This window comes from Tachyglossus aculeatus, chromosome 2 (genome assembly GCF_015852505.1).
Source record: "Tachyglossus aculeatus isolate mTacAcu1 chromosome 2, mTacAcu1.pri, whole genome shotgun sequence".
In the NCBI taxonomy this organism is placed as follows: Eukaryota; Metazoa; Chordata; class Mammalia; order Monotremata; family Tachyglossidae; genus Tachyglossus; species Tachyglossus aculeatus.
The window spans coordinates 147,213,282-147,240,690 of record NC_052067.1 but is presented as its reverse complement, the minus strand read 5'-3'; the positions used below and the strand labels follow the sequence as shown (position 1 = coordinate 147,240,690).

The 27,409-nt window shown below is 43.6% G+C and overlaps 1 non-coding gene across 1 annotated transcript; it reads right to left on the bottom strand.

Annotated features, from left to right (window-relative positions):
* Positions 1 to 2,903: 2,903 nt before the first annotated feature.
* Positions 2,904 to 3,041, bottom strand: LOC119924444. Its single transcript, XR_005449157.1, has one exon. It is a non-coding gene; the product is annotated as a small nucleolar RNA SNORA7 (small nucleolar RNA).
* Positions 3,042 to 27,409: the final 24,368 nt, after the last annotated feature.

Below are 27,409 nucleotides of genomic sequence, written 5' to 3'. Positions count from 1 at the left end.
TTATTCTGACAGTGTTGACATCTGTCTGTTTTGTTTTGTTGTCTGTCTTCCCCTTCTAGACTGTGAGCCCGTTGCTGGGTAGGGATCGTCTCTATATATTGCTGACTTGTACTTCCCAAGCGTTTAGTACAGTGCTCTGTAGATAGTATGCGCTCCATAAATACGAATGAATGAATAAATGAAGTGGAAATACAGGAGGAATAAAGGTGAATATCAGTTCAAGAGGCCTTCTCCTCAGACACCTCTTCCTTGCATACTTCATCTCCATGCATCTCCTCCCCATATTCCTCCTCTCCAAGCATCTCCTTTTTGGACACCTCTTCCTTGCTCCCCACACAACTCTTCCCTATGTTTCCCTGTAGTTATGCTTGAGGCTCAAAGACCGGAGGTAAGAGATGGCATCAAACTAATAATAATAATAATAATAACGGTATTTGTTAAGCGCTTACTTTGTGCAAAGCCCTGTTCTAAGCTCTGTGGTGGATACAAGGTCATCAGGTTGTCCCACGTGGGGCTCACAGTCTCAATACCCATTTTACGGGTGAGGTAACAGGCACAGAGAAGTTAAGTGACTTGCCCAAGGTCACACAGCAGACATGTGGTGGAGTCAGGATTAGAACCCATGACCTCTGACTCCCAAGCCCGGGCTCTTTCATCTGAGCCATGCTACTTCTCTAATCTACCAGCTGACTATGTCACGCCTCTTCCTGCACCTGCTCTTTCCTTAGCAGCTTGGCCTAGTGGATAGAGCCTGGCCTGGATGTCAGAAGGACCGGAGTTCGTTCGTTCATTCATTCATTCATTCATTCATTCATTCATTCATTCATTCATTCATTCATTCATTCAGTTGTATTTTTTTAGCACTTAATGTGTGCAGACCACGGTACTAAGCACTTGGGAAGTACAAGTTGGCAACATATAGAGACAGTCCCTACCCAACAGCAGGCTCTCAGTCTAGAAGGGGGAGACAGACAACAAAACAAAACATATTAACAAAATAAAATAAATAGAAAAAATATGTACAAGTAAAATAAATTAATAAATAGGGTAATAAATCTGTACAAACATATATACCTATATACAGGTGCTGTGGGGAGGGGAAGGAGGTAAGGTGGGGGGATAGGGAGGGGGAGTAGGGGAGAGGAAGGAGGGGGCTCAGTCTGGGAAGGCCTCCTGGAGAAGGTGAGCTGTCAGTAGGGCTTTGAAGGGAGGAAGAGAGCTAGCTTGGCGGATGTGCGGGGGGAGGGCATTCCAGGCGGGGTGGGGGGGGGGATGAAGGCCATGGGTCGACAGAGGGACAGGCGAGAACGAGGCATAGTGAGGAGGTTAGCGGCAGAGGAGCGGAGGATGCAGTCTGGGCTGTAGAAGGAGAGAAGGAGGTGAGGTAGGAGGGGGCAAGGTGATGGACAGCCTTGAAGCCGAGAGTGAGGATTTAAGCTGAGAGTGAGGATTTGCCACTTGTCTGCTGTGTGACCTTGGGCAAATCACTTCACTCGTCTTCTGACGTTAACTCATCCATAAAATGGGGATTTAGTCCGTAAGCCCCATGTGGGACAGAGACTGCATCCAACCTGATTAGCTTCCCCAGTGCTTAGAACAGTGTTCGACACATAGTAAGTGCTTAACAAATATCATCATTATAGTGATAATAATAATAGTATTTATTAATGCTTACTACTTGTGAAGCACTGTTCTAAATGCTGAGGGAGGAACAATCAGGTCATTTTCTTGTCTCACTTTGGGCTCACTGTCTAAGAAGAACAGGTATTGACTCCCCATTTTACACAAGAGGAAAACTGAGCCACAGAGAAGTTAAGTGACTTGTCCTAGGTCATCCAGCAGGTAATGGACAGAGTTGGGATTAGAATCCAGATCTTCTGCCTCCCAGAAGAGTGCTCTTTCCAAATGGGCGATCCTGGTCACTAAAGAAAAGCCAGTCCTTTTCTTTGACCAGCTAACCTTCACTGCCAATATTCATTCATTCATTGAATCGTATTTATTGAGCGCTTACTGTGTGCAGAGCACTGTACTAAGCGCTTGGGAAGTACAAGTTGGCAACATAAAAGAGACGGTCCCTACCCAAAAGTGGGCTCACACATTCCCTAAATAGACTCCTCGGCCCCTCAGGTCACTTGGAAAAATCTACTCATAGCTTATTAACACGCCATCATTTCAACTTCTTTGGAAACAGTAGATTGACAAGTTCGCTAGCTAACATGAAACGCCCAGTCTCCCTCTTAATAAATGACATAGAAGCACCAATGTCAGGCACTTTATATAGTTTCTTTTATCCAAAGAACTCAGAAACACTTCAGGAGCCTTGGATCCATTCCTGGTAGCTAGCAAATGTTCATCTTTAATCTGTGGATAAAGTGCTGACACAAGTGACACAAGTAACAGCCTGAGTATGTAGGTTGAAATCTTTCCCACCACTACAGTGCATGCTCCCTGCTTATTTATTTATCACTAATATCACTCAGCAGCTCCAGGCATTGAGGTACAAACGGAGGTGGGGGATGGGGAGGAGGAATCTCAGCATCCAGGCTGGGAATGATAAATAATAAAAGAGAAGCCTATAATAAATCATCACCCTGTCTCATGCTAAGTGACACCTGGGAACTCAGCTTTATCCTGATTTGGAATTGAAAGGGAGATGTTTTCTACCAATGGAAGGATGGATCACTAATGAGGCAAAGACCCTCTTGTCTTGTCTAATTCCTTTGAGTTGTTTCCGACCCATAGCGACGCCACGGACACATCTCACCCGGAACACCCTGCTTTTCATCTGCAATCATTCTCGTAGCAGATTCAGAGATTTTTCTTGGTAAAAATACAGACTTGGTTGACCATTGCTTCCTTCCGCGGAGTCAACTTGAGTCTCTGCCCAGCACCGGTGAATTTTGAGTTGTAGCAGATTGCCTTCCACTCGCTAGCCACTGGCCAAGCTAGGAATGGAATGGGTAGGCCTCTGCTTGCCTCTCCCTCCCATAGCAGAGACAAGTAGAGTACTGGAAACTCTCTGTGTGTGACCCTGAGAGGGAAAATGACCCTCAGGAGAGGTGAAAAACTAGCAGATCAATAATTATGGTATTTGGTAAGCACTTACTATGTGTCAAGTACTGTCCTAAGCACTGAGGTAAATACAAGTTAATAGGTTGGACACAGTCCCTGTTCCACTTGGGGTTCACAGTCTTAATCCCCATTTTGCAGGTAAGGCAACTGAGGCACAGAGAAGTGAAGGTCACACAGCAAGCAATAATAATAATAATAATAATGATAATAATAATAATAATAGTATTTGTTAAGCACTTACTATGTGCCAAGCACTGTACTAAGCACTGGGGTGGAAACAATCAAATCAGGTTGGACACAGTCCCCTGTCCCATGTGGGGCTCATAACCTCAATCCCCACATTCCAAATAAGGGAACTGAGGCACAGAGAAGAGAAATGACTTGCTCAAGGTCACACAGCAGATATGTAGTGGAGCCAGGATCAGAACTCAGGTCCTTCTGATTCCCATACCTTTGCTCTAACCACTAGGCCATGCTGCTTCCCATTATTCATTCAATCGTATTTATTGAGCGCTCACTGTGTGCAGAGCACTGTACTCCATGGCAGGATGTGTTGTAGCCCACTTAGTATCCAGTGCCTGTGTCCCCAGTCTTTATTTATGATTTTTATGACGGTATTTATTAAGTACTTACTATGTGCAAAGCACTGTTCTAAGTGCTGGGGAGGTTAGCAGGTGATCAGGTTGTCCCACGGGGGGCTCACAGTCTTAATCCCCATTTTACAGATGAGGGAACTGAGGCACAGAGAAGTGAAGTGACTTGCCCGAAGTCACACTGCTGACAATTGGCAGAGCTGGGATTTGAACCCGTGACCTCTGGCTCCCAAACCCGGGCTCTTTCCATTGAGCCACACTGCTTCTCTTCTTCAACTTCCCACTGCAAGGAGCAGTAGGTTGAGAAGTGCAAGGTAGGGAAGCAGTGAGGTCTTCTGAGAAGCAGCGTGGCTCAGTGGAAAGAGCATGGGCTTGGGAGTCAGAGGTCATGGGTTCTAATCCCGGCTCTGCCACTTCATTCATTCATTCAGTCGTATTTATTGAGCGCTTACTGTGTGCAGGGCAGAGCGCTTGGGAAGTACAAGTTGGCAACATATGGAGGCGGTCCCTACCCAACAACGGGCTCACAGTCTAGAAGGCTGTGTGACTTTGGGCAAGTCACTTCACTTCTCTGGGCCTTAGTTACCTCATCTGTAAAATAGGAATTAAGACTGGGAGCCCCCCATGGAACAACCAGATCACCTTGTATCCTCCCAGCGCTTAGAACAGTGCTTTGCACATAGTAAGCACTTAACAAATGCCATTATTATTATTATTCTGGAAAGAGCATGGGCCTGAGAGAGGACCCAGGTTCTAATCCTGACTAGGCCACCTGTCTACTCTGTGACCTTGGATGAGTTATTTAATTTCTCTGGGCCTCAGTTGCCTCATCTTTAAAATGGGGATGAAGACTGTGAGCCCCATTTGGACATTTACGGTGTTCAACCTAGTTAGCTTTTACCTATCTCAGAGCTTACTACAATTCCTGGCACAAAGTAAACACTTAACAAATACCATAAAAAAGTACAGTATTTTGCACTCGATAATCATTCAATAAATACCATTGGTTGATCAATGGATTGATTGATCTTCCACGTTGCAATTACCCTATGGCATGCTCTGTATATATAGAGGCGCTCAATAAATATCAACTGTTCTACAAACGAGGGATATAGCCTCAACACCTCTGGCAGCTCAAACTGTGCAAATAAGAAGTCCTACATCAATTCAAAAGAAAATAGATAAATTTATTAACATATTTGAAGATCTTGATGGGGAGAAAAGTTCAAAGTTGTGAAGAGGTGATCATTATTATCACTTTTATCATTATCATCATATTCATCATTAATCATCATCATATTTGTTATGCATTTATAAAATGTCAGCACTGGGCTAAGCACTGGGGTTGATGTGAGATAATCATATTAGACAAAGTCCCTGCCCAAATGGGGCACATAGTCGATTAGGAAGGAAGAACGAGTATTTCCAACCTCATCTGATGATCTGAAGTTATTTAGAAGGATTTGGCCAGCTACAACATATTTTCCGATGACAAAAAGAAGGCTTTTGTTCTACCTAAATTGGAAAAATTCTGTACTAAATTTAAAATCCACTATCAGTCAGCAGAACAAGCTTCTATTTTGCAGCCTCTTGCAAAGATTCACAATCATATTACAATTATTCATGTATTTGTGGCGTTACGTTTGGAATTACTTTAACAAGGATTCAACAACAGCTTAGCGATGCCTAATATAAGAGTATGTCGAACATCAAAAAATTTCATGTTATTTTTCAAAACGTTTTGGAGCATCCAAGCTATGAACTGTCAAGTCTCTTGGAAATATTTATCTCGCAATACACCATTCCCAAAACGTCTGCTAGACTGTGAGCCCGTTGTTGGGTAGGGACCATATCTATATGTTGCCGACTTGTACTTCCCAAGCACTTAGTACAGTGCTCTGCACACCATAAGCGCTCAATAAATACGATTGAATGAACCTGCATTTTCAAGGCACATAAACTTGCTATATCATGAGGTAGCAATAAGCCCATGGTACTTATTGAGTGCTTATTGTGTGCGGAATACAGTTCAATACAACACAATCAGTTTCACCTCTGACCTCATGCCCACATCCTACTTCTGGCTTGGAATATTCTCTCTCCTCCTATCAGACAGATAATTGCTCCCCACAACTTCAGAGCCTTATTGAAGGCCCATTTCCTCCTCCAAGAAGCCTTCCCTGACTGACTTGGAGAAGCAGCGTGGCTCAGTGGAAAGATCACGGGCTTTGAAGTCAGAGGTCATGGGTTCGAATCCCGGCTCCGCCACATCTCTGCTGTGTGACCTTGGGCAAGTCACTTAACTTCTCTGAGCCTCAGTTACCTCATCTGTAAAATGGGGATTGAGACTGTGAGCCCCACGTGGGACAACCTGATCACTTTGTACCCCCCCCCAGCGCTTAGAACAGTGCTTTGCACATAGTAAGCGCTTAACAAATGCCAACATTATTATTATTATTATAAACCCTCCTCTCTTCTCCCATTCCCTTCTCCACTGCTCTTACTTGCTCCTTCATTCATCCTCCCATCCCCACAGCACATATTTATATATCTGTATATATCTGTCATTTTATTTATTTATTTATCTACATATTTATTTATATTAATGTCTGTCCCCCCACTTTAGACTGTGAGCTTGCTGTGGGCAGAAATGTATCTCTTTGTTGTTATACTGAACAGTCACGTTCCCTGACCACAACGAACTTACAACCTAGGGTGGAGAGAACAAGATGTTTGAGTGCTTTAAAGCCGATGGTAAGAAGTTTCTGTTTGATATGGAGGTGGATGGGCCACTATTGGAGGTATTTGGGGAGAGGAGAGATGTGAACTGAACTTTAAAAAAATATGATCTGGGCAATATAATTAAGTAAGGAGTGGAGTGGAAAAAGACGGGAGGCTGGGGGGTCAGTGACGAGGCAGTTACACGAATTAAGGTGGGACATGAAAAGTGCTTGGATCACATTCATTCATTCGTATTTACTGAGTACTTACTGTGTGCAAAGCACTGTACTGAGTGCTTGGGCGAGTACAATACAACAACAAACAGACACATTCCCTGCCCACAATCAACTTATAATCTAGGGGATCAGCACTGACAGTATTGACACCTGTCGTCTTGTTTTGTTTTGTTGTCTGTCTCCCCCTTCTAGACTGTGAGCCTGTTGTTGGGTAGGGACTGTCTCTATATGTTTCCGACTTGTACTTCCTATGCGCTTAGTACAGTGCTCTGCACACAGTAAGTGCTCAATAAATAAGATTGAATGAATGGAGAGGAAAGGGCAGATTATAGCAATGTTGTGAAGATGGAACCAATAGCACTGTGTTACAGATCGAATACATGGGTTGAATGACAGTCATAAGTCTAGTGTTATGCCAAATTTACGGACTTGTAAGATCGGGAGGAGAGTGGTGTTGCCTACAGTACTAGGAAAGACATGGGGAGGACAAAGTTTGTGGTGGGAAGTGAGAAGTTCTGTTTTGGTCATGTTAAGCTTCAGGTGTCAGCAGGACGGTCCGCTGAAGGAAGGAGGAAATGGAGTACTGCAGAGGAGAGAGATCAGGGCTGGAGAGGTAGATTTGGGAATAATAACGGGGAAATGGGAGACTGCAGAGGAGAGAGATCAGGGCTGGAGAGGTAGATTTGGGAATAATCTCCATTGAGATGACAGTTGAAGCCGAGAGAACAAATTAGTTCTTTGTCAGAGTAGGTTTAGATGGAGAACAGGGGGGAATAAAATTTTGGAATAGCACATTTCACTGTGAAATTGGTGGAAATGCTTTCTAAAGCAAGCATCTAATCCTCATTTTTCTAGATCTATCTGTCGACTATTAAAGTATAGATACTATAGCCATCATTTAGGAATGGTGTAGCCTGGTGAAATGAGTGCTGTCCTGGGAGTCCGAAGACCTGGGTTTAAATTCAAATTCAAATTACTATCCCCCCCCCTTTCAAAGCATTTTTGAAGGCACATCTCCTCCAAGAGGCCTTCCCCGACTAAGCCCTCCTTTCCTCTTCTCCCTCTCCCTTCTGCATCACCCTAACTGGCTCCCTTATTCATTCCCCGTGCCCCACCACAACAGCCACACAGCACTTATATACATATGTATAATTTATTTACTTGTATTTGTTTATATTAATGTCTTTCTCTCCCGCTAGACTGTAAACTCACTGTGGGCAGGGAAATTGTTTATTGTATTGTGCTCTCTGAAGTACTTAGTACAGTGATCTGCCCACAGTAAGTGCTCAATAAATATGATTGAATGAAAGAATAATGAATGAAATTCCAACTCAGGTATTTGCCTGGCCTGTGACCTTGGACAAGTCACTTAATTTCTCTGGGTCTGTTTTCCTCATCTGTGAAATGGGAATGTATCCAAGCTGATCAAATTGTTTTCCTCTCAACACTTAATACCATACTTGACACCTAGTAAATGCTTTAACAAATACCACAGTTGATATTGTTATTATTACTAAGACTCTAAGAAACACATCTTTTTCCACCTCCCATTTAGCTATCATTATCAGCATTGCTATAATTATGGTATTTGTTAAGTGCTTACTATGTGCCCAGCACTGTACTGAGTGCTAGGTTAGACGCAGGTTAATCAGGTAGGAGAATCCCAGTCTCACATGGTGCTCACAGCTAAGTATGAGGGGGAACAGGTATTGACTCCCTATTTTGCAGTTGAGGAAACTGAGGTTCAGGGATGTTAAGTGACCCTCCCAAGGACACACAGAAACGACAAAACTGGAATTAGAACCCAGTTCCTTTGAGTCCCAGGCCAATGCTCTTTCCACCAGGTCATGCTACTTGATGGTGAAATCAAACACCCAAGGATCCAAATATATGTATAATAATAATAATAATAATAATAATGGCATTTATTAAGCGCTTACTATGTGCAAAGCACCGTTCTAAGTGCTGAGGAGGTTACAAGGTGATCAGGTTGTCCCACGGGGGGCTCACAGTTTTAATCCCCATTTTACAGATGAGGTAACTGAGGCACAGAGAAGTTAAGCGACTTGCCCAAAGTCACACAGCTGACAATTGATGGAGCCGGGATTTGAACCCATGACCTGTGAATACAAAGCCCGGGCTCTTTCCCACTGAGCCACGCTGCTTCTCTAATGTATGTATGTACATTTAGATGAAATAGATGTATACATAGATAACTAACAAGAAAGAGGGAGGGCGAGAGAGACAGAGGGAGAGACTTTCATATTCATTCATTCATTCAATCAATCATATTTATTGAGCACTTACTGTGTGCAGAGCACTGTACTAAGCGCTTGGGAAGTACAAGTTGGCAACATATAGGGACGGTACCTACCCAAAAACGGGCTCACAGTCTAGAAGGGGGAGACAAACAATTAGTTGATGATGACTACAATAAATTCTAAGAATTTTGTTTTGTCCCCAACTTTCTCCAATTTTCCCTTCTCTCCCTGCCTTGACCCTTCTGCCCTTCCCTCCATCTCTGGCTGATCATCATCTTCTCTGTCTCTGCTCTTGGCCTAGTGGTAAGAGCACGGGCTTGGGCGTCAGAGGGCATGGGTTCAAATCCTGACTCCACACTTGTCTGCTGGGTGACCTTGGGTAACTCAACTTCTCTGTGCCTCAGTTCTCAGTTCTCTGAGAAGCAGTGTGGCTCAGTGGAAAGTGCCCAGGCTTGGAAGTCAGAGTTCATGGGTTCTAATCCCAGTTCCACCACTTGTCAGCTGTGTGACTTTGGGCAAGTCACTTCACTTCTCTGTGCCTCAGTTATCTCATCTGTAAAATGGGGATTAAGACTGTGAGCCCCATGTAGGACAACCCAATTATCTTCTATCCCCCCCAGTGCTTCGAACAGTGCTTGGCACATAGCAAGCATTTAACAAATGCCATATACCATTGATATTTAGTTATCTCATAAGTGAAATGGCGATTAAGACTGTGAGCCCCATGTCTCCCCCTTCTAGACTGTGAAACCATTGTTGGGCAGGGACCATCTCTATATGTTGCCGACTTGTACTTCCCAAGCGCTTAGTACAGTGCTCTGCACACAGTAAGCACTCAATAAATATGATTGAATAAATGAATGAATGAATGAATGATTACCTTCAATCTACCCCAGAGTTTAGAATAATAATAATAATGATGACATTTATTAAGCACTTACTATGTACAAAGCACTGTTCTAAGTGCTGGGGAGGTTACGAGGTGATCAGGTTGTCCCACATGGGGCTCACAGTCTTAACCCCCATTTTACAGATGAGGTAACTGAGGCCGAGAGAAGTGAAGTGACTTGCCCAAAGTCACACAGCTGACGATTGGCAGAGCCGGGATTTGAACCCATGACCTCTGACTCCAAAGCCCGGGCTCTTTCCACTGAGCCACGCTACTTGGCACATAGTAAGTGCTTAACAAATACCATAATTATTATTATCGTTTAGTATTATCATTATTATATCTCCCTTTCCACCACCTTCTCTGCCCATCTGATTCTTCACTGCTGCTTAGACAGAAGTAGGGATAATAATAATGATGGCATTTGTTAAGCACTTACTATGTGCAAAGCACCGTTCTAAGCGCTGGGGGGATACAAGGTGATCAGGTTGTCCCACGAGGGGCTCACCAGTCTTAATCCCCATTTTACAGATGAGGGAACTGAGGCCCAGAGGAGTTAAGTGACTTGCCCAAAGTCACACAGCTGACAATTGGCGGAGCTGGGATTTGAACCCATGACCTCTGACTCTTTCCACTGAGCCACGCTGGGATCAGAGCTGGGTAAGGAAGACAGAGCTGTGCAGCTGAGGGGAGTTGTTTCAAAGGGGAATCATTGTGGTGGTGAAGAGAGGGAGACAGAGGCGGCTGAGAAGGGAGGATGCATTTATTTTGTTAATATGTTTGGTTTTGTTCTCTGTCTCCCTCTTTTAGACTGTGAGCCCACTGTTGGGTAGGGACTGTCTCTATATGTTGCCAACTTGTACTTCCCAAGTGCTTAGTACAGTGCTCTGCACACAGTAAGCGCTCAATAAATACGATTGATGATGATGATGATCATTCAGCTGGGTCACCCTCTCCCAAGTGGCACTCGGAGCTCTCCAAGATAAGGAAACTACAATAACAACTTCACCAAGTGTAGTTTTCCCTGAGATCCATCCAATTCCCCATTTTTTCTAGAGTTTCATCCTGTGCTGCTTTTCCTAGATGAGCTTAGCTATTCGGTATTACACTTTTCTTCCGGCCGCTAGTGCAAGCTATTTATTTGAGGCTGTAATTTCGGTATTTAATATCACAAATTTTAGTGCTCAAGGGCCTGGCTCCAACGAGGCTTGGCACTGCAAAAATACCAAGATAGATTTTTCAGCCCCAACTATCGTTGCTTCATTTAGCATTGTTTAAACATTTATGGCTGTGTTTTCTTGGGAACGAGTTCTCATCAATTTGTGATGTGCCTTGCCTGCAGCTAACCTGGCTAAATATTTTAAAGATGACCTGAATAGGTAAAATGCCAGGCTGCATTAACTTTCCTGAGCTTCTCTCAGGGAGCACAAAATTCCTTTAATCAGCGGTGGATTCCACGTGACTTACAATGATGGAGAAAAACACAGTTGCATTCAGTGGTAAGACATACACATGGATAACCAATATCTCCCAGCCATTCTGGGTATAGGTTCTCGTGTTCCCTCCCAATCAATCAATCAATCAATCAATCATTCATATTTATTTAGAGAAGCCACGTGGCACAATGGAAAGAGCACAGGTTTTGGAGTCAGAGGTGATGGGTTCAAATTCTGGCTCCGCCAATTGTCAGCTGTGTGACTTTGGGCAAGTTACTTAACTTCTCTGTGGCTCAGTTACTTCATCTGTACAATGGGGATTAAGACTGTGAGCCCCCCCGTGGGACAACATGATCACCTTGTAACCTCCCCAGTGCTTAGGACAGTGCTTTGCACATAGAAAGCGCTTATATGATTGAATGAATGAAATGCTCTGTATGTAGTAAGTGTTCAGTAAAGTGTTCAGTTAGAGAAGTAGCATGGCTCAATGGAAAGAGCCCGGGCTTGGAAGTCAGAGGTCATGGGTTCAAATCCCGGCTCTGCCACTTGTCAGCTGTGTGACCTTGGGCAAGTCACTTCTCTGTGCCTCAGTTGCCTCATCTGTAAAATGGGGATGAAGACTGTGAGCCCCACGTGGGACATCCTGATCACCTTGTATCCTCCTCAGTGCTTAGAACGGTGCTTTGCACATAATAAGTGCTTAACAAATGCCATCATTATTATTATTATCATAAGTGCCATTATTTTCATTATTTATTGTGCACTTACTGGGTGCAGAGCACCGTACTAAGCACTTGGGAAAGGATAATATAAGAGCGTTAGTGTACACATTCCCAAGAAATGATATGCATTGACAATCTTGAATTTGAGATCAAACCGATCAAATTCAAATCCTCTAGGACAGGGATCACGTCTTCTCCTTCTGATCCCACCCCCAGAGTCCAATGAAGTCAAGCCCCACCTAGGACTCACAGGTGTCATCAATTTACTTAGTTTATCTGTTTATTCATTTTTGTTTACCCTTGAGGTTTCTGTGATTTCTGCGCTTTCCCTCTTATTCCCAGTAGAAAATTTGGGCTCGCTCCCTATTCAATTGTAAACTCAGGAACCGTGGCAGAAATCCTGCCTTCTACTTCTACTAAATGCTCCCAAGTGCCCAGAACAGTGCTCTGCAGAGAGGAGGAAGGACTCCATAAATGCTGATAATGCTGATGATGTTAACCCTGATGCTTTATAAATCCTAACCTCAACCTTCCAGAAATCCAACATGGAACACATCTCTAACTCTCCTGTTCCAAAAATCAGTAATCAATCTTTGGCCCCAATTCATTTTCCATTTGCTCCTTGTCACATTTTCCTTGGTGGGTTCATTCCAGCCTAGCAATATTTTAGTGTTCTGAAACACATGAACTCCTTCTACAGACTATTACTGTACTTCATCTCCAAAATGAGCGGTCATTTTTATTTGCTGGCCCTGAAAATTCTGGGATATAGCATGTATGCCCAGACTGAGCCCCTTCCTTCCTCTCCCCCTCGTCCCCCTCTCCATCCCCCCCGCCTTACCTCCTTCCCTTCCCCACAGCACCTGTATATATGTATATATGTTTGTACGTATTTATTACTCTATTTATTTATTTTACTTGTACATATCTATTCTATTTTATTTTGTTAATGTGTTTTGTTTTGTTCTCTGTCTCCCCCTTCTAGACTGAGAGCCCACTGTTGGGTAGGGACTGTCTCTATATGTTGCCAACTTGTACTTCCCAAGTTCTTAGTACAGTGCTTTGCACACAGTAAGCGCTCAATAAATACGATTGAATGAATGAATGAATATGAAAATGGAGAAACGTTCTTATTGTTGTAATCATAGAAATAGTCATAGGAATAGTAGAAATGAGTGCTTAGTACAGTGCTTTGCGCACAGTAAGCGTTCAATAAATATGATTGAAATAATATATTTATTAAGCATCTTTAACAGCTGAGGCCTGCCTCAGTACTTTCAGTGGGCAGGGAATGTGTCTACCAATTCTGATGTATTGTACTTTCCCTAAAGCATAGTACAGTGCACTGCCCACAATAAGTGCTCAATAAATGCCACTGATTCATTAACTAGTTGATTAATAATAATAATAATAATAATAATAATAATAATAATAATAATAATGGCACTGTTTTAAGTGCTGGGGGGGATACAAGGTGATCAGGTTGTCCCACGTGGGGCTCACAGTCTTAATCCCCATTTTCAGATGAGGTAACTGAGGTTCAGAGAAGTGAAGTGTCTTACCCGAGGTCACACAACAGTTTTTGTTTTGTTGTCTGTCTCCCCCTTCTAGACTGTGAGCCCATTGCTGTGTAAGGACCGTCTCTATATGTTGCCAACTTGTACTTCCCAAAGACTTAGTAAAGTGCTCTGCACACAGTAAGTGCTCAATAAATACGATCGAATGAATGAATGAATGGACATATGGCGGAGTCAGGATTAGAACCCATGACCTCTGACTCCCAAGCCTGTGCTCTTTCCACTGAGCCACGGTGCTTCTCTAACTGAACACTTTACTGAACACTTATTACATGCAGAGCATTTCATTCCATTCAATCATATTTATTGAGTGCTTACTGTGTGCAGAGCACTGTACTAAGCACTTGGGAGAGTACGATACAAAAATAAACGGACATATTTCCTACGCACAATGGGCTTACAGTCTTGGGTTTGGGGGAGACAGACATCAATACAAATAAATAAAATGCTGCGGGGATGGGAGTGGGGAAGAGCAAAGCAAGTAAGGCAGGGAGACACAGAAGGAAGTGGGAGATGGGGAAGGGTGGGGCTTAATCTGGGAAGGCCTCTTGGAGGAGATGGGCCTTCAATAAGGCCTTGAAGTTGGGGAGAGTTATTGTCTGTTGGATTCTAGACTGTGAGCCCGCTATTGTGTAGGGACCATCTCTATATGTTACCAACTTGTACTTCCCAAGCGCTTAGTACAGTGCTCTGCACACAGTAAGCACTCAGTAAATACGATTGAATGAATGAACGAATGAATTTGAGAAGGGAAGTTATTTCAGGCCAGAGGCAGGACGTAACCCAGGGTCAACGGCCAGACAGGTGAGATGGAGGCCCAGTGTGAAGGTTAGCACTAGAAGAGAGAAGTGTGAGGGCCGGCTTGTAGAAGGAGAAAAGCGAGGTGAGGGAGGAGGGGGCAAGGTGGTGGCATGCTTTAAAGCCAATGGTGAGGAGTTTTTGTTGGATAAGGAAGTGGATGGGCAACCAGTGGAGCTTTTGGAGGAGCAGGAGACATGTCCTGAACGTTTTGGTAGAAAAATGATCCGGGCAGCAGAGTGAAATATGGACTGGCGTAGGAAGAGACAGGAGGCTCGGAGGTCAGCAAGGAGGCTGATGCAGTAATCCAGGCGGGAAAGGATGAGTGAATGTATTAATGTATTGTATAGATTGTATTAATGTACTACACTGTACTGTTTATGAGCATTGTACTAAACACTTGGGAAAGTACCATGTAACAGAGTTGGTAGACCGTACTATAAAAAGTGATATGTGGTATAATCTTTTGGAAGCGGATAAAGCACAGGCTTGGAAGACAAAAGACCTGACTTCAACTGTAAAATGGGGATTAAGACCGTGAGCCCCATATGGGACAATCTGAACACCTTGTATCCTCCCCAGCGCTTAGAACAGTGCTTTGCATATAGTAAGTGCTTAACAAATACCAAAATAATAATAATAATTATTATTATTATTATTCCAGTCCTGGCTCCACCACTTGCCTGCTAGGTGATTTGGGGGCAACTCACTTAACTTCTCTCACCTTGGTTTCCTCACCTGTAAAGGGGGGATTCAATACCTGTACTACCTCCTAATTAGACTTATTTTAGAGGAAGTTGAAAGAGAAATGGAGAGTGAAGTCCACTCCTGGGGAAAGAAAAGGCCTAGAATACTCTCAACTGGTCTTTCTTGTGGTCTCTCTTGCTCGTTCCAAAGCTCTGAAGCCAATGGCATAGAAAACACTGCACAATGAACAATCATCATCCAGAAGGCACTGTTGTGGCTCTAGACAGAGGTCGAAGTCCTGGAAAAAGGATGAAAGAAAGCAGAGAATGTGTCTGTTTATTGTTATATCATAGTCATTCATACATTCATTCAATTGTATTTAATGGCCGTTCTCTGTGTGCAGATCACTTTACTAAATGCTTGGGAAAGTACAACACACAGACACATTCCTGCCCACAATGAGCTCACAGTCTAGAGGGGGAGACAGACGTTATGTAAGTAAATAAATAGATACATGAATAAATACATAATTAAATTACAGATAGGTGCATATATACATATACATAGGTTAGGAGGGAAGATGAATGAAGGAGCAGGTATGAGCGGCACAGAAGGGAGTGGGAGAAGAGGAGAGGAGGGCTTAGTCAGGGAAGACTTCTTGGAGGCAGTGTGCTTTAAATAAGGTTTTGAAGTGGGGGAAAGCAATTATATATCTGATATGAGGAGGGAGGTCATTTCAGGCCAGAAGTAGGATGTGGGCGAGATCGGCAGCAAGGTAGATGAGGTGGAGGTACAGTGAGAAGCTTAGCATTAGAGGAACAAAGTGTGCGGGCTGGGTTGCAGAAGGAGAGTAGCGAGGTGAGGAAGGAAGGGGCAAGGTGATTGACTGCTTTAAAGCCAATGGTGAGGAGTTTTTGTTTGATGTGGAGGTGGATGGACAACCAAAAGAGGTTCTTGAAGAGGAGAAAATATGGTCTGAATGTTTTTGAAGGAAAAGGATCCGGGCAGCAGAACGGAGTAGAGACTGGAGCAGGGAGAGACAGGAGGCAGGGAGGTCAGAAAGGAGGCTGTTACAATAATCAAGGCAGGATAGGAAAAGTGGTTGCATTGATGTGGTAGCGGTTTTGGCGGAGAGGAAGGGACTCAATAAATACCACTGAATGAATGAATGAAGAGATGACACAGCACTCAATCAGTCAATCAATCAATCATATTTATTGAGTCCCTGTTGTGTGCAGAGTGCTGATTTAAGCTCTTGGGAGCGTACAGTATAAGGGAACTGGTAGACATATTGCCTGCCCACAGTGAATTCACAGTCTAGAGGGGGAGACAGATGTTAATATAAATAAATTATTTATGTTTTAATATATTTAGCAGTAGAGGAGCAGCATGACCTAGTGGAAAGAGCACAGGCTTGGGAATCAGGGAACCTGGGTTCCAATCTCAACTCTGACCCTCATCTGTTCTGTGTCTCATTTTCCTCATCTCTAACATGGGAATTCAAAACTGTCCTCGCTCCCCTTAGACAGTGAGCCCCATGTGAGACAGGCACATAGCCAACCTAAACATCTTCTATCTACTCCGGTGGTCAGCTTAGTGCTTAGCACTTAATACATGAGAAGCAGCATGGTATAGTGGCTACAGCATGGACTGGGGAATCAGAAATCATGGGTTCTGATCCTGAGTCCTCCACTTGTACACCATGTGGCCTTGGGCTAGTCACTTCACTTCTCTTGATATAGTGGATAGAGCATGGGCCCGAGAGTCATGTGTTCTAATCCCAGCTCTGCCACTTGTCTGCTGTGTGGCCTTGGATAAGTCACTTCACTCCTCTGGGACTCAATTACCTCATCTGTAAAATGGAGATTGAGACTGCAAGCCCCACATGGAACAGGGACTGTGTCCAACTTGATTTGCTTATGTCCATCCAGTGCTTAGTACAGGGTCTGGCACATAGTAAGGACTTCACAAATACCATAATTATTAATCATTATTATTCTCTGATACCCAGTTACCTCACCTGCAAAATTGGGTTTGAGACTGTGAGCCCCATGTGGGACAGGAACTGTGCCCAGCTCAATTTGCTTGTATTACCCCAGCGCTTATTACAGTGCCTGGCACATAATAAGCATTTGACAACTATCATTATTATTATTATAGTGAGTTAATATACACCACGACTTTTGTTTTCCTGTATGGGTCTTGTATTTACCCCAGCACTTATGACAGTGCTCGACACCTAGTAAGTTCTTAACAAAAACTAAAATTATTACCGCCAGTAATTTTGTGCTTGGTTCTCCCTTTCACTTAGCCATTTGATAAAGTCAGCAGCATCCTCTGATCATCTCAGACTGAAAGCCTCAAAGAGTTCCTTTCTGCAGAAGAATTGGAAGGTCTAAATTCAAATTTTGAGTCTACCGCTGGCTTAGCGCAAGAGGATGGGCAAATGCTCTGAAAAAAATTTTCCACCAGCCATATCACCTTTTTTTTAATGGCATTTATTAAGTGCTTCCTATGTGCAAAGCACTGTTCTAAGCACTGGGGAGGTCACAAGGTGATCAGGTTGTCCCACATGGGGCTCGCAGTCTTAATCCACATTTTACGGATGAGGGAACTGAGGCACAGAAAAGTGAAGTGACTTACTTGCCCAAAGTTACACAGCTATCATTTGGTGGAGCTGGGATTTGAACCCATGACCTCTGACTCCAAAGCCCAGGTTCCTTCCACTGAGCCATGCTGCTTCTCTAAAATGACATTGGTATTTGTTAAGTGCTTACTATGTGCCAAGCACTGTTCTAAGCACTGGGGTAGATGCAGGGTAATCAGGTTGTCCCACGAAGGGCTCACAGTCTCAATCCCCATTTTACAGGGGAGGTAACTGAGGCACCGAGAAATGAAGTGACTTGCCCAAAGTCACACAGCTGACAAGTGGCGGAGGCGGAATTAGAACCCATAACCTCTGACTCCTAAGCCCGGTCTCTTTCCACTAAGCCACACTGCTTTTATTTCTGTCACACAGCTTCCCACCTCCTCCTGCACCTTCACGCACGAGCAAACTCTCCTCAGACGTACATTCGTGGAGTAAACATTCTCCGAGTTCTCACAACCATGCAGCATGGCCCAGTGGATAGCACAGTCCTGGGAGTCAGAAGGATCTGGGTTCTAATCCCATCTCCTCCATTTGCCTGCTGTGTGACCTTGGGCAAGTCACTTAACTTCTCTGTGTCTCGGTTACCTCATCTGGAAAATAGGGATTAAGACTTTGAGCTCCACGTGGCCAGGGACTGTGCCAAACCTGATGATCTTGTATCTACCCCAGAGCTTAGTACACTGCCTGGCACAGAGTAAGCACTGAACAATTGTCAGCTGTGTGACTTTGGGCGAGTCACTTCACTTCTCTGGGCCTCAGTTACCTCATCTGTAAAATGGGGATTAAAACTATGAGCCCCCCTTGGGACAACCTGATAACGTTGTAACCTCCCCAGCACTTAGAACAGTGCTTTGCACATAGTAAGCACTTAATAAATGCCGTTATTATTATTATTATTATTATTAATATTAATATTATTATAAATAATCACCAAGCTTGGAAATCACTTATGTGTTGACGTGAGGTGGCCTCCCTCCCACTTGCAGAAATTGCTTCTCCCCCTTCTAGACTGTGAGCCCGCTGTTGGGTAGGGACCGTCGCTATATGTTGCCAACTTGTACTTCCCAAGCGCTTAGTACAGTGCTCTGCACCCAGTAAGTGCTCAATAAATACGATTGAATGAATGAATGAATGAACAAATGCCAAAAAACCACACAGATTTTCAGGAAAGCAAACAGATGGACTGCAGGAAGCCTCACCGCTCTACGCTCACAATAGGCTCACTGCCTGATTTCCTTAACAAACACCTGCTTTTCTTTGGTTCCCCATCATATAGGTCAGAGGACCTGTATCTTGCAATATAGAGTGCTACGAGAATATTAAGTAGTATAAATAGCAATGGGGCCTATCGGTTCTCAGTTTTAAATATCTCTTTGTTTGAAAAGAGAGTGAGATCTAGATGGATTTGTTGAACTCTTTTTCTTTTCCTGCCAGTTTCATCTGGAAACAAACATTGATGGCAAATATTGTCCTGCGCCTTCCATGATTAAATTATTTCATGATTGTTTTCTGATTTGAAGAAAACACCGTGAGGAATACTCTTATTAATTCATTCAATCATTCAATCGTATTTATGGAGCGCTTTCTGTGTGCAAAGCACTGTACTAAACACTTGAGAAGAGTACAATACAACAATAAACAGACACATTGACTACCCACAATGAGCTTACTGCAACTTACTGGGTCCCTGGCAATTATGCATAATTCAGATGGAAATAGCAATGACCTACAAAAACAAGCATTTAACTAGATTTTGAAAGTGTTGCTAGTGAAGAGAAGAGTTGCAATGAACATTCCTCCCAATAGTCTATCATTTCTGGACATGACATCTTTAATTTATGCAAACATGAAAGTGTTTAGCCTCCATGGACTACTACTCAGTGCCTGTGAAGCCTGGAGAGTGAGCAGGTTGTTTTCTCACCCGGTTAATCTATAAATAAGTTCCTTTTTTTATTCCACTTTTCGCCCAAGCATTGTTTGATTCCAAAAAATCTACTCTAATGACTTACGTTTACAGAGCCCCTTTCAGCTAGAAGAATTTCCACATGAATTTCCAAACTAAAACTGCAGTGTACACCATCTACATTTCCAGCTCCTCTGCTTGTCGGCTGGGTGACCTTGGGCAAGTCACTTCACTTCTCTGTGCCTCAGTTCCCCCATCTGTAAAATGGGGATTATGACTGTGAGCCCTATGTGGTACAGGGACCGTTGTTCAACTTGATTATCTTGTCTACCCCAGTGGTTAGAACGGTGCCTGGCACATAGTAAGCGCTTTACAAATGCCAAAATTATTATTAAATTATCATGATTATTATTATTACCACTTCTCTTTATGCCTTAGTTGCATAGAAACTTACAGCAGCCGATTCTTTCTAGTTTCGTGAACTTTTGACATTTGGGGGCTGACGACTTTGACCACGCTCTTCATAAAAGAACATACAGTATCTTCTGCAGAACCAAAATAGTCCCATAGTGCTGTAATTAAAATTCAGCAACCCATGGATTGCTTTTGATTATACCAGGGCAAATCGACTTAACCTTCACTTTCCGATGACACGAAACGTGACGCTCACACAGAGGGTCGGGGTTTAATCCGTAGATTTGAATTAATTGGTTGGATTGCCTGCTCTTCTTTGCCGAAGAGCAGTTCTCGAGTGCTCCAAAAATTTAACCTCGGTGAGTAGTGGGGATAAAATACAGTATTGAGACTTGTCTCCCTCTCTGTTGGTGTTTCAATCTTCACCTTCACATCAGGCTCCAAGGAAGGGCCAGAAGAACAGGAGAAATGCATTAGTTATAGCATTTTGGGCCCGGTCATCTTCTTTTAAGTGAAACAACCCTGCTCTTAAAAGCACTCTGGTGATCATCACCGTGGGTAGGGCCAGGACACTTTTTATAACAAGAATGAACCATGTATTTGCCACTTGAAAAGGAAAAATAAAAGATCATGTCTATGGAGAAGCAGCTTTATCAAGATGCAGCGGTATTAAACGACGAAAGACCGACCTGATCCGGTATTGAGTTGGTATCCGTGGTCCACCGCTCATAAACCCCTGGAATCTCAGAGACTTTCTTGGTTACAAAAATATGTCGATAGAAGTCAAGGCTCCCGCTGTTGTCTTCAATTACCTGAAAAAAAATCTATTATGCAGGTATTTAGGTTTTAATTTACCCCCTGCTATGTCACTAAAATGTCAAGAGGAAAATATACACTTCGCAGCTTAGTCTAAAGCCTATACGCTGCTTAGGGGAGCCGTTGATAGCTCCTATCATTCAGACACTGGACACTGTTGTTTCCTTTACAGACTTCAATTAACTGTGTTGTTTCTTTATCTGCCCTTATTTTGATAGGTCAACAGTTTACAGATTCCTTTTATATTGTTGAACTTTGAGGCCCATGTCGGATTCTTAGGAAACCATTCTTTTTATAATGAGAGCAATAAGGCTTTAAACTAATTTCTCCTCAGGGCTTTAAGGAGATACTATATTCATTCATTCATTCAATCGTATTTATGGAGCACTTAGTGTGCAGAGCACTGTACTAAGCGCTTGGGAAGTACAAGTCGGCAACATAGAGAGATTTTCTACGCTCCTAAGAGCTTAGTACAGTGCTCTGCATACAGTGAGCGCTAACGATTGGTCTAACGATTGTCCCATATTGTACAGCCAGTGGAAATTCTTAAAATTTCATGCTGGACTGGGGAGAGAGGGACAGACATCTAAGGGGATGGTGAGCTCAACACAGCTGATAGAGAAAGGGCCTGGCAGTTGAAAGGACCTGGATTCTAATCCCAGCTCCTCCACATGTCTGACATGTGACCTTGGACACAAGTCACTTCCCTTCTCTGTGCCTCAGTTCCTTCATCTGTAAAATGGGGATAAAGACTGTGTCCAACCCAATTAGCTTGTATCGACCCCAGTGCTTAGTACGGTGCCTGGCACATAGTAAGCACTTAACAAATACTATTATTATTATCATTATTATTATTATTATTATTATTATTATTATTCTTATTGCTGCAGAAGCAGCAGATAATCATCATCTTCTCTTATGCTGTCGAGTCATTTGTGAGCTATAGCAACTCAGTGGGCACATCTGTACTGTACTTTTAGACTGTGAGCCCACTGTCTTTTAGACTGTGAGCCCACTGTTGGGTAGGGACTGTCTCTATATGTTGCCAATTTGTACTTCCCAAGCGCTTAGTACAGTGCTCTGCACATAGTAAGCGCTCAATAAATGCGACTGATGATCTCCCCAGAATGCCCCACCTCCATCTGCAATCATTCTGGTAGTGGATCCGTAGGGTTTGCTTGGTAAAATTTGGAATTAGTTTACCATTGCCTCCTTCTGTGCAGTAAATTTGAGTCTCCGCTCTTGACTCTGCCAACTTGTACTTCCCAAGCGCTTAGTACAGTGCTCTGCACACAGTAAGCGCTCAATAAATATGATTGATTGATTGATTGACTCTCTCCCATGTCACTGCTGCCCAGCACAGGTGAGTTTTGACTTGTAGCAAATTGCCTTCCACTCGCTAGCTCTGCCCAAGCTAGGAATGGGTTGGGTATGCCTTTGCCTGACTCTCCCTCCCACAGCCGAGACTGGAGCTGTACTGGAAACTCTCCAGGTGCAACTCTGGGAGGGGAGATAATCATCAATCAATGGTATTTATTGAACACTTACTGTGGGCAGAGGACTGTACTAAGAACTTGGCAGAGTACAATAATGCAAGTAGGCTGATCCCTGTTCTCAAGGAGCTTAAGTGGAGAAATGAGGAGAGAAGCTAAGCTATCCCACCAGGTTCCCAGCTGCTGTGGATAACCCTTCCCCAACCAAAAAACTTTGGCCACCCCTCCCTAACTCTCACAGTATTCTTTTGAAAAAAATAATGTTTATTTAAGTGATTACTACCAGTCTGGCACTGTACTAAGCCCTGGGATAAGATAATCAGGTTGGACACAGTTCGTGTTCCACATGGGGTTCACAGTCTTAATTCCCCTTTACCGGATGAGGTAACTGAGTCCCAGAGAAGTGAAATGACTGGCCCAAGGTCACACAGCAGACAAGTCATGGAGCTGGAATTATAGCCCAGGTCTCCTGGCTCCCAGATTGGGTTCTTTCCATTAGGTCATGCTGCTTCTTTGAGGACCATTCCCAGAGGAGATAGGAGCAGGAGGGCTGCTGGCCAAAGCAATGGTACTGTGTTCCTACCTTGGGCAAGGCACCGTACAAACGGCTTGGGGAAAAAAGTCAGAGATAGAGGCGTGGTCCCTGCCCTTAAAGAGATTTCACCCTAACATGGAAAACTCAGACTCGTGTTATTCGCAGTTAGTTGGAGAAGGAGGAAGGGGAATGATAGAGCAAAGTAAATTTAAGAAAAAATGATAAGGGAATAAAGAAGTGAACAGAAAAGTAGAGTGTGTAGATTGATGTGTGTAAGTGCGAGGGATGGCTATAGTTATGGTAGTTATATAATGTAGTTATATTGTAATTATAATAATGATAATTATAATAATAATAAATGTGGTATTTAGAGAGGCAACATGGCATTGTGGACAGAGCAGAAGCTCGGGAGTCAGAAGGTCATGGGTTCTAATCCTGACTCCACCACGTGGCTGCTGTGTGACCTTAGCACCTTACTTTTTCACTTATCTTTACAGTATTTCGTACAGTGCCTGGCACATAGAAAGTGCTTAATAATGATGGCATTTGTTAAGCGCTTTCTATGTGCCAAGCACTGTTCTGAGCACTCAGGAGGTACAAGGTCATCAGATTTTCCCACGTGAGGCTCACAGTCTTCATCCCCATTTTACAGATGAGGTAACTGAGGCACAGAGAAGTTAAGTCCTGTATATATGTATATATGTTTGTACGTATTACTCTATTTTATTTGTACATATTTATTCTATTTATTTTATTTTGTTAATATGCTTTGTTTTGTTGTCTGTCTCCCCCTTCTAGACTGTGAGTCCACTGTTGGGTAGGGACCATCTCTATATGTTGTCAACTTGTACTTCCCAAGCACTTAGTACAGTGCTCTGCACACAGTAAGTGCTCAATAAATATGATTGAATGAATGAATGAAGTGACTTGCCCATAGTCACACAGCTGACATGAGGCGGAGCCGGGATTAGAACCCATGACCTCTGACTCCCAAGCCCGTGCTCTTTCCACTGAGCCATGCTGCTTCTCTACGTGCTTAACAGACACCATACCAGATACCATAATTATTATTATTATTCTCTGTGTCTCAGTTACCTCATCTGTGAAATGGGGATAGAGACTGTGAGTCCCATGTGGGCCAGGGACTGTGTCCAAACCAATCAATCAATCAATCAATCAATCGTATTTATTGAGCGCTTACTATGTGCAGAGCACTGTACTAAGCGCTTGGGAAGTACAAATTGGCATCACATAGAAACAGTCCCTACCCAACAGTGGGCTCACAGTCTAAAAGGGGGAGAGAAACCAATTTTCTTTTATCTTTTCTTTTCTTTTCTTTTCTTTTCTTTTCTTTTCTTTTCTTTTCTTTTCTTTTATCTTTTCTTTTATCTTTTATCTTTTCTTTTATCTACCCCAGCACTTAGAACAGTACCTGGCACAAAGTAAGCACTTAACAAATGCCACAATTATTATCATTATTTGTCCCGTGTTTACTGTATGTCATGAGTTAAGTGCTACTACAGATACAGTGCTATCAGATAGATACTATCCCTGGCCCACATGAGGCTTACAGTCTAAATGGGAGTGGGGACAAGTTTTTAATCCCTGTTTTGACTTGTTTTATGCCGTGGAGTCATCTCCAATTCATAGCGACACCATGGACACATCTCTCCCAGAATGCCCCACCTCCATCTGCAATCGCTCTGGTAGCTGGATCCGTAGTTTTCCTGGTAAAAATATGGAAATCCCTGTTTACGGGGGAGGAAACTGAAGCCCAGAAAAGTTGTAAGAGTTGCCCAAAGTCACAAAGTACGCAAGTGGCAAAGACAAGATTAGCACCCAGGTTTTCTGATTCCTCTGCCCACGCTCTTTCCCCTGGGCCCCAGTGCTTCTCATTAGTGATAATTAATTCATTCATTCATTCAATCAAATTTATTGAGTGCTTATTGTGTGCAGAGCACTGTACTAAGCACTTGGAAAGTCCAATTCAGCAACAATCAGAGGATCAGAGAATCAGTGGCCCTGGTGATCAGAACTGGTTTTAGGGCTCGCACAATGCTTGGCACAGAAGAAACGGAAGCCTCGTGACCTAATCAATCAATCAATCAATCAATCATATTTATTGAGCACTTACTGTGTGCAGAGCACTGTACTAAGCGCTTGGGAAGTACAAGTTGGCAACATATAGAGACAGTCCCTACCCAACAGTGGGCTCACAGTCACCTAAAGGAAAGAGCCTGGGACTGGGAATCAGAGGTCGTGGGTTCTAATCCCAGCTCCTCCACTTGCCTGCTGTGTGACCGTGGACAAGTCACTTCACTTCTCTGGACCTCAGTTCCCTCATCTGTAAAATGAGGATCAAGACTAGGAGCCCCATGTGGGACAGGGACTGTGTCCAACCCAATCACCTAGTATCTCCCCCAGCACTTAGTATACTGCCTGACATATAGTAGGCACTTAACAAATACCACAATCATTATTAATAATTAAATAACATTGATTAATATCAATATAATACTTATGATTAATTCATTACTAATAAATACTAAGAATAATAGTAATGGATTTGTTAAATGCTTACTACATACCAGGCACTGTACTAAGTGCTAGGGTGGATACAAGCAATTTGGGTTGGACAGTCCCAGTCCCACAGTGGGGCTCACAGTCATAACTCCCATTTTACAGATGAGGGAACTGAGGCCCAGAGAAGTAAATAATAATAATCATTTAATAATTATTCTATTATACAATATTATTATTAATAATTATAAATGATAGCTAGATAATTATCTGGGGTAGATACAATAATTATTAAATATTATTACCATTATTATTGATTTGTTAAACACTTACTATGTGCCCAGCATTGTTCTAAGAACTGGGGTAGATACAATGTGATCTGGTTGTCCCACGTGGGGCTCACAGTCTTAATCCCCATTTTCCAGATGAGGTAACTGAGGCACAGAGAAGTTGCGGCTCGCCTAAGGTCTCACGGCAGACAAGTGGCAGAGCCGGGATTCGAACCCACGTCCTCTGATTCCCAAGCCTGGGTCCTTTCCACTAAGCCACGCTGCTTCTCTCAAGTGAAATAACTTGCCCAGGGTCACACAGCAGGGAAGTGGCAGAGCCAGGATTAGAACTCATGACCTTCTGACCCCCGGGCCATATTCTATCCACAATTAAACACTACTGGCTCAATCAAAGCGGGTGTTCTGCAGGGCTGCTACTCTGTCAGCAGCTGCCCCAAAAGGATCCTGAGGAGATCTCTTCATTGCCTCTTTCCCCTGAACCAGTGAGCGAGTGCTTGGGTTTGTGCATTAGTTTGCAGATTCTTACCATTCATTGTCTCTGTCTCTGTTTCGGTCTCTCCCACATTACTGCCTCTGTGTGTATCTTTCTGAATTTCCCTGCTTCTATTTCCCTGTTTGTCTTTCTCCCTCCCCATCTGTGTCTTTTGTCATCTGTGGCTTTGTCATGGCTTTTTCTAGACTGTGAGCCCACTCTTCTAGACTGTGAGCCCACTGTTGGGTAGGGACCGTCTCTATATGTTGCCAACTTGTACTTCCCAAGCGCTTAGTACAGTGCTCTGCACACAGTAAGCACTCAATAAATACGATTGAATGAATGAATGAATTCTGTCTCTGTATCTGTCTCTTGGTCTGTTTCTCTCTTTATTCTGCTTCCCCTGCCTACCTTTTTCATTCATTCAGTCATTTATTGAGTGCTTACGGTGTGGAGAGTACTTTACTAAGCACCTGGGAGAGTACAGTAGAACAATAAACTGACACATGCCCTGTCCATAATGGGCTTAAAGTCTAGAGGGGGAAACAGATACTAATTTATAAATAAATTAATGAGATTCCTGTGGGGCTGGGAGGGGGAATGAATAAAGGGAGCAAGTCAGGATGATGCAGAAGGGAGTGGGAGAAAAGAAAAGGAGGGCTTAGTCAGGGAAGGACTCTTGGAGGAGATGTGCCTTCATTAATGCTTTGAACATGGGGAGAGTAATCCTCTGTCACTCTCGGCTTCAAGGTTGTCCATCCCCTCGCCCCCTCCCACCTCACCTCCCTTCTCTCCTTCTCCAGCCCAGCCCGCACCCTCCGCTCCTCTGCCGCCGCTAACCTCCTCACTGGGCCTCGTTCTCGCCTGTCCCGCCATCGACCCCTGGCCCACGTCCTTCCCCGGGCCTGGAATGCCCTCCCTCCCCACATCCGTCAAGCCAGCTCTCTTCCTCCCTTCAAGGCCCTACTGAGAGCTCACCTCCTCCAGGAGGCCTTCCCACACTGAGCCCCCTCCTTCCTCTCCCCCTCCTCCCTCTCCCCATCCCCCGGCCCTACCTCCTTCCCCTCCCCACAGCATCCGTATATATAATAATAATAATAATGATGGCTTTTGTTAAGCGCTTACTATGTGCAAAGCACTGTTCTAAGCACTGGGGGGGATACAATGTGATCAAGTTGTCCCACGTGGGGCTCACAGTCTTAATCCCCACTTTTACAGATGAGGTAACTGAGGCTAAGAGAAGTTAAGTGACTTGCCCAAGGTCACACAGCAGATGTGGTGGAGTCGGGATTTGAACCCATGACCTCTGACTCCAAAGCCTGTG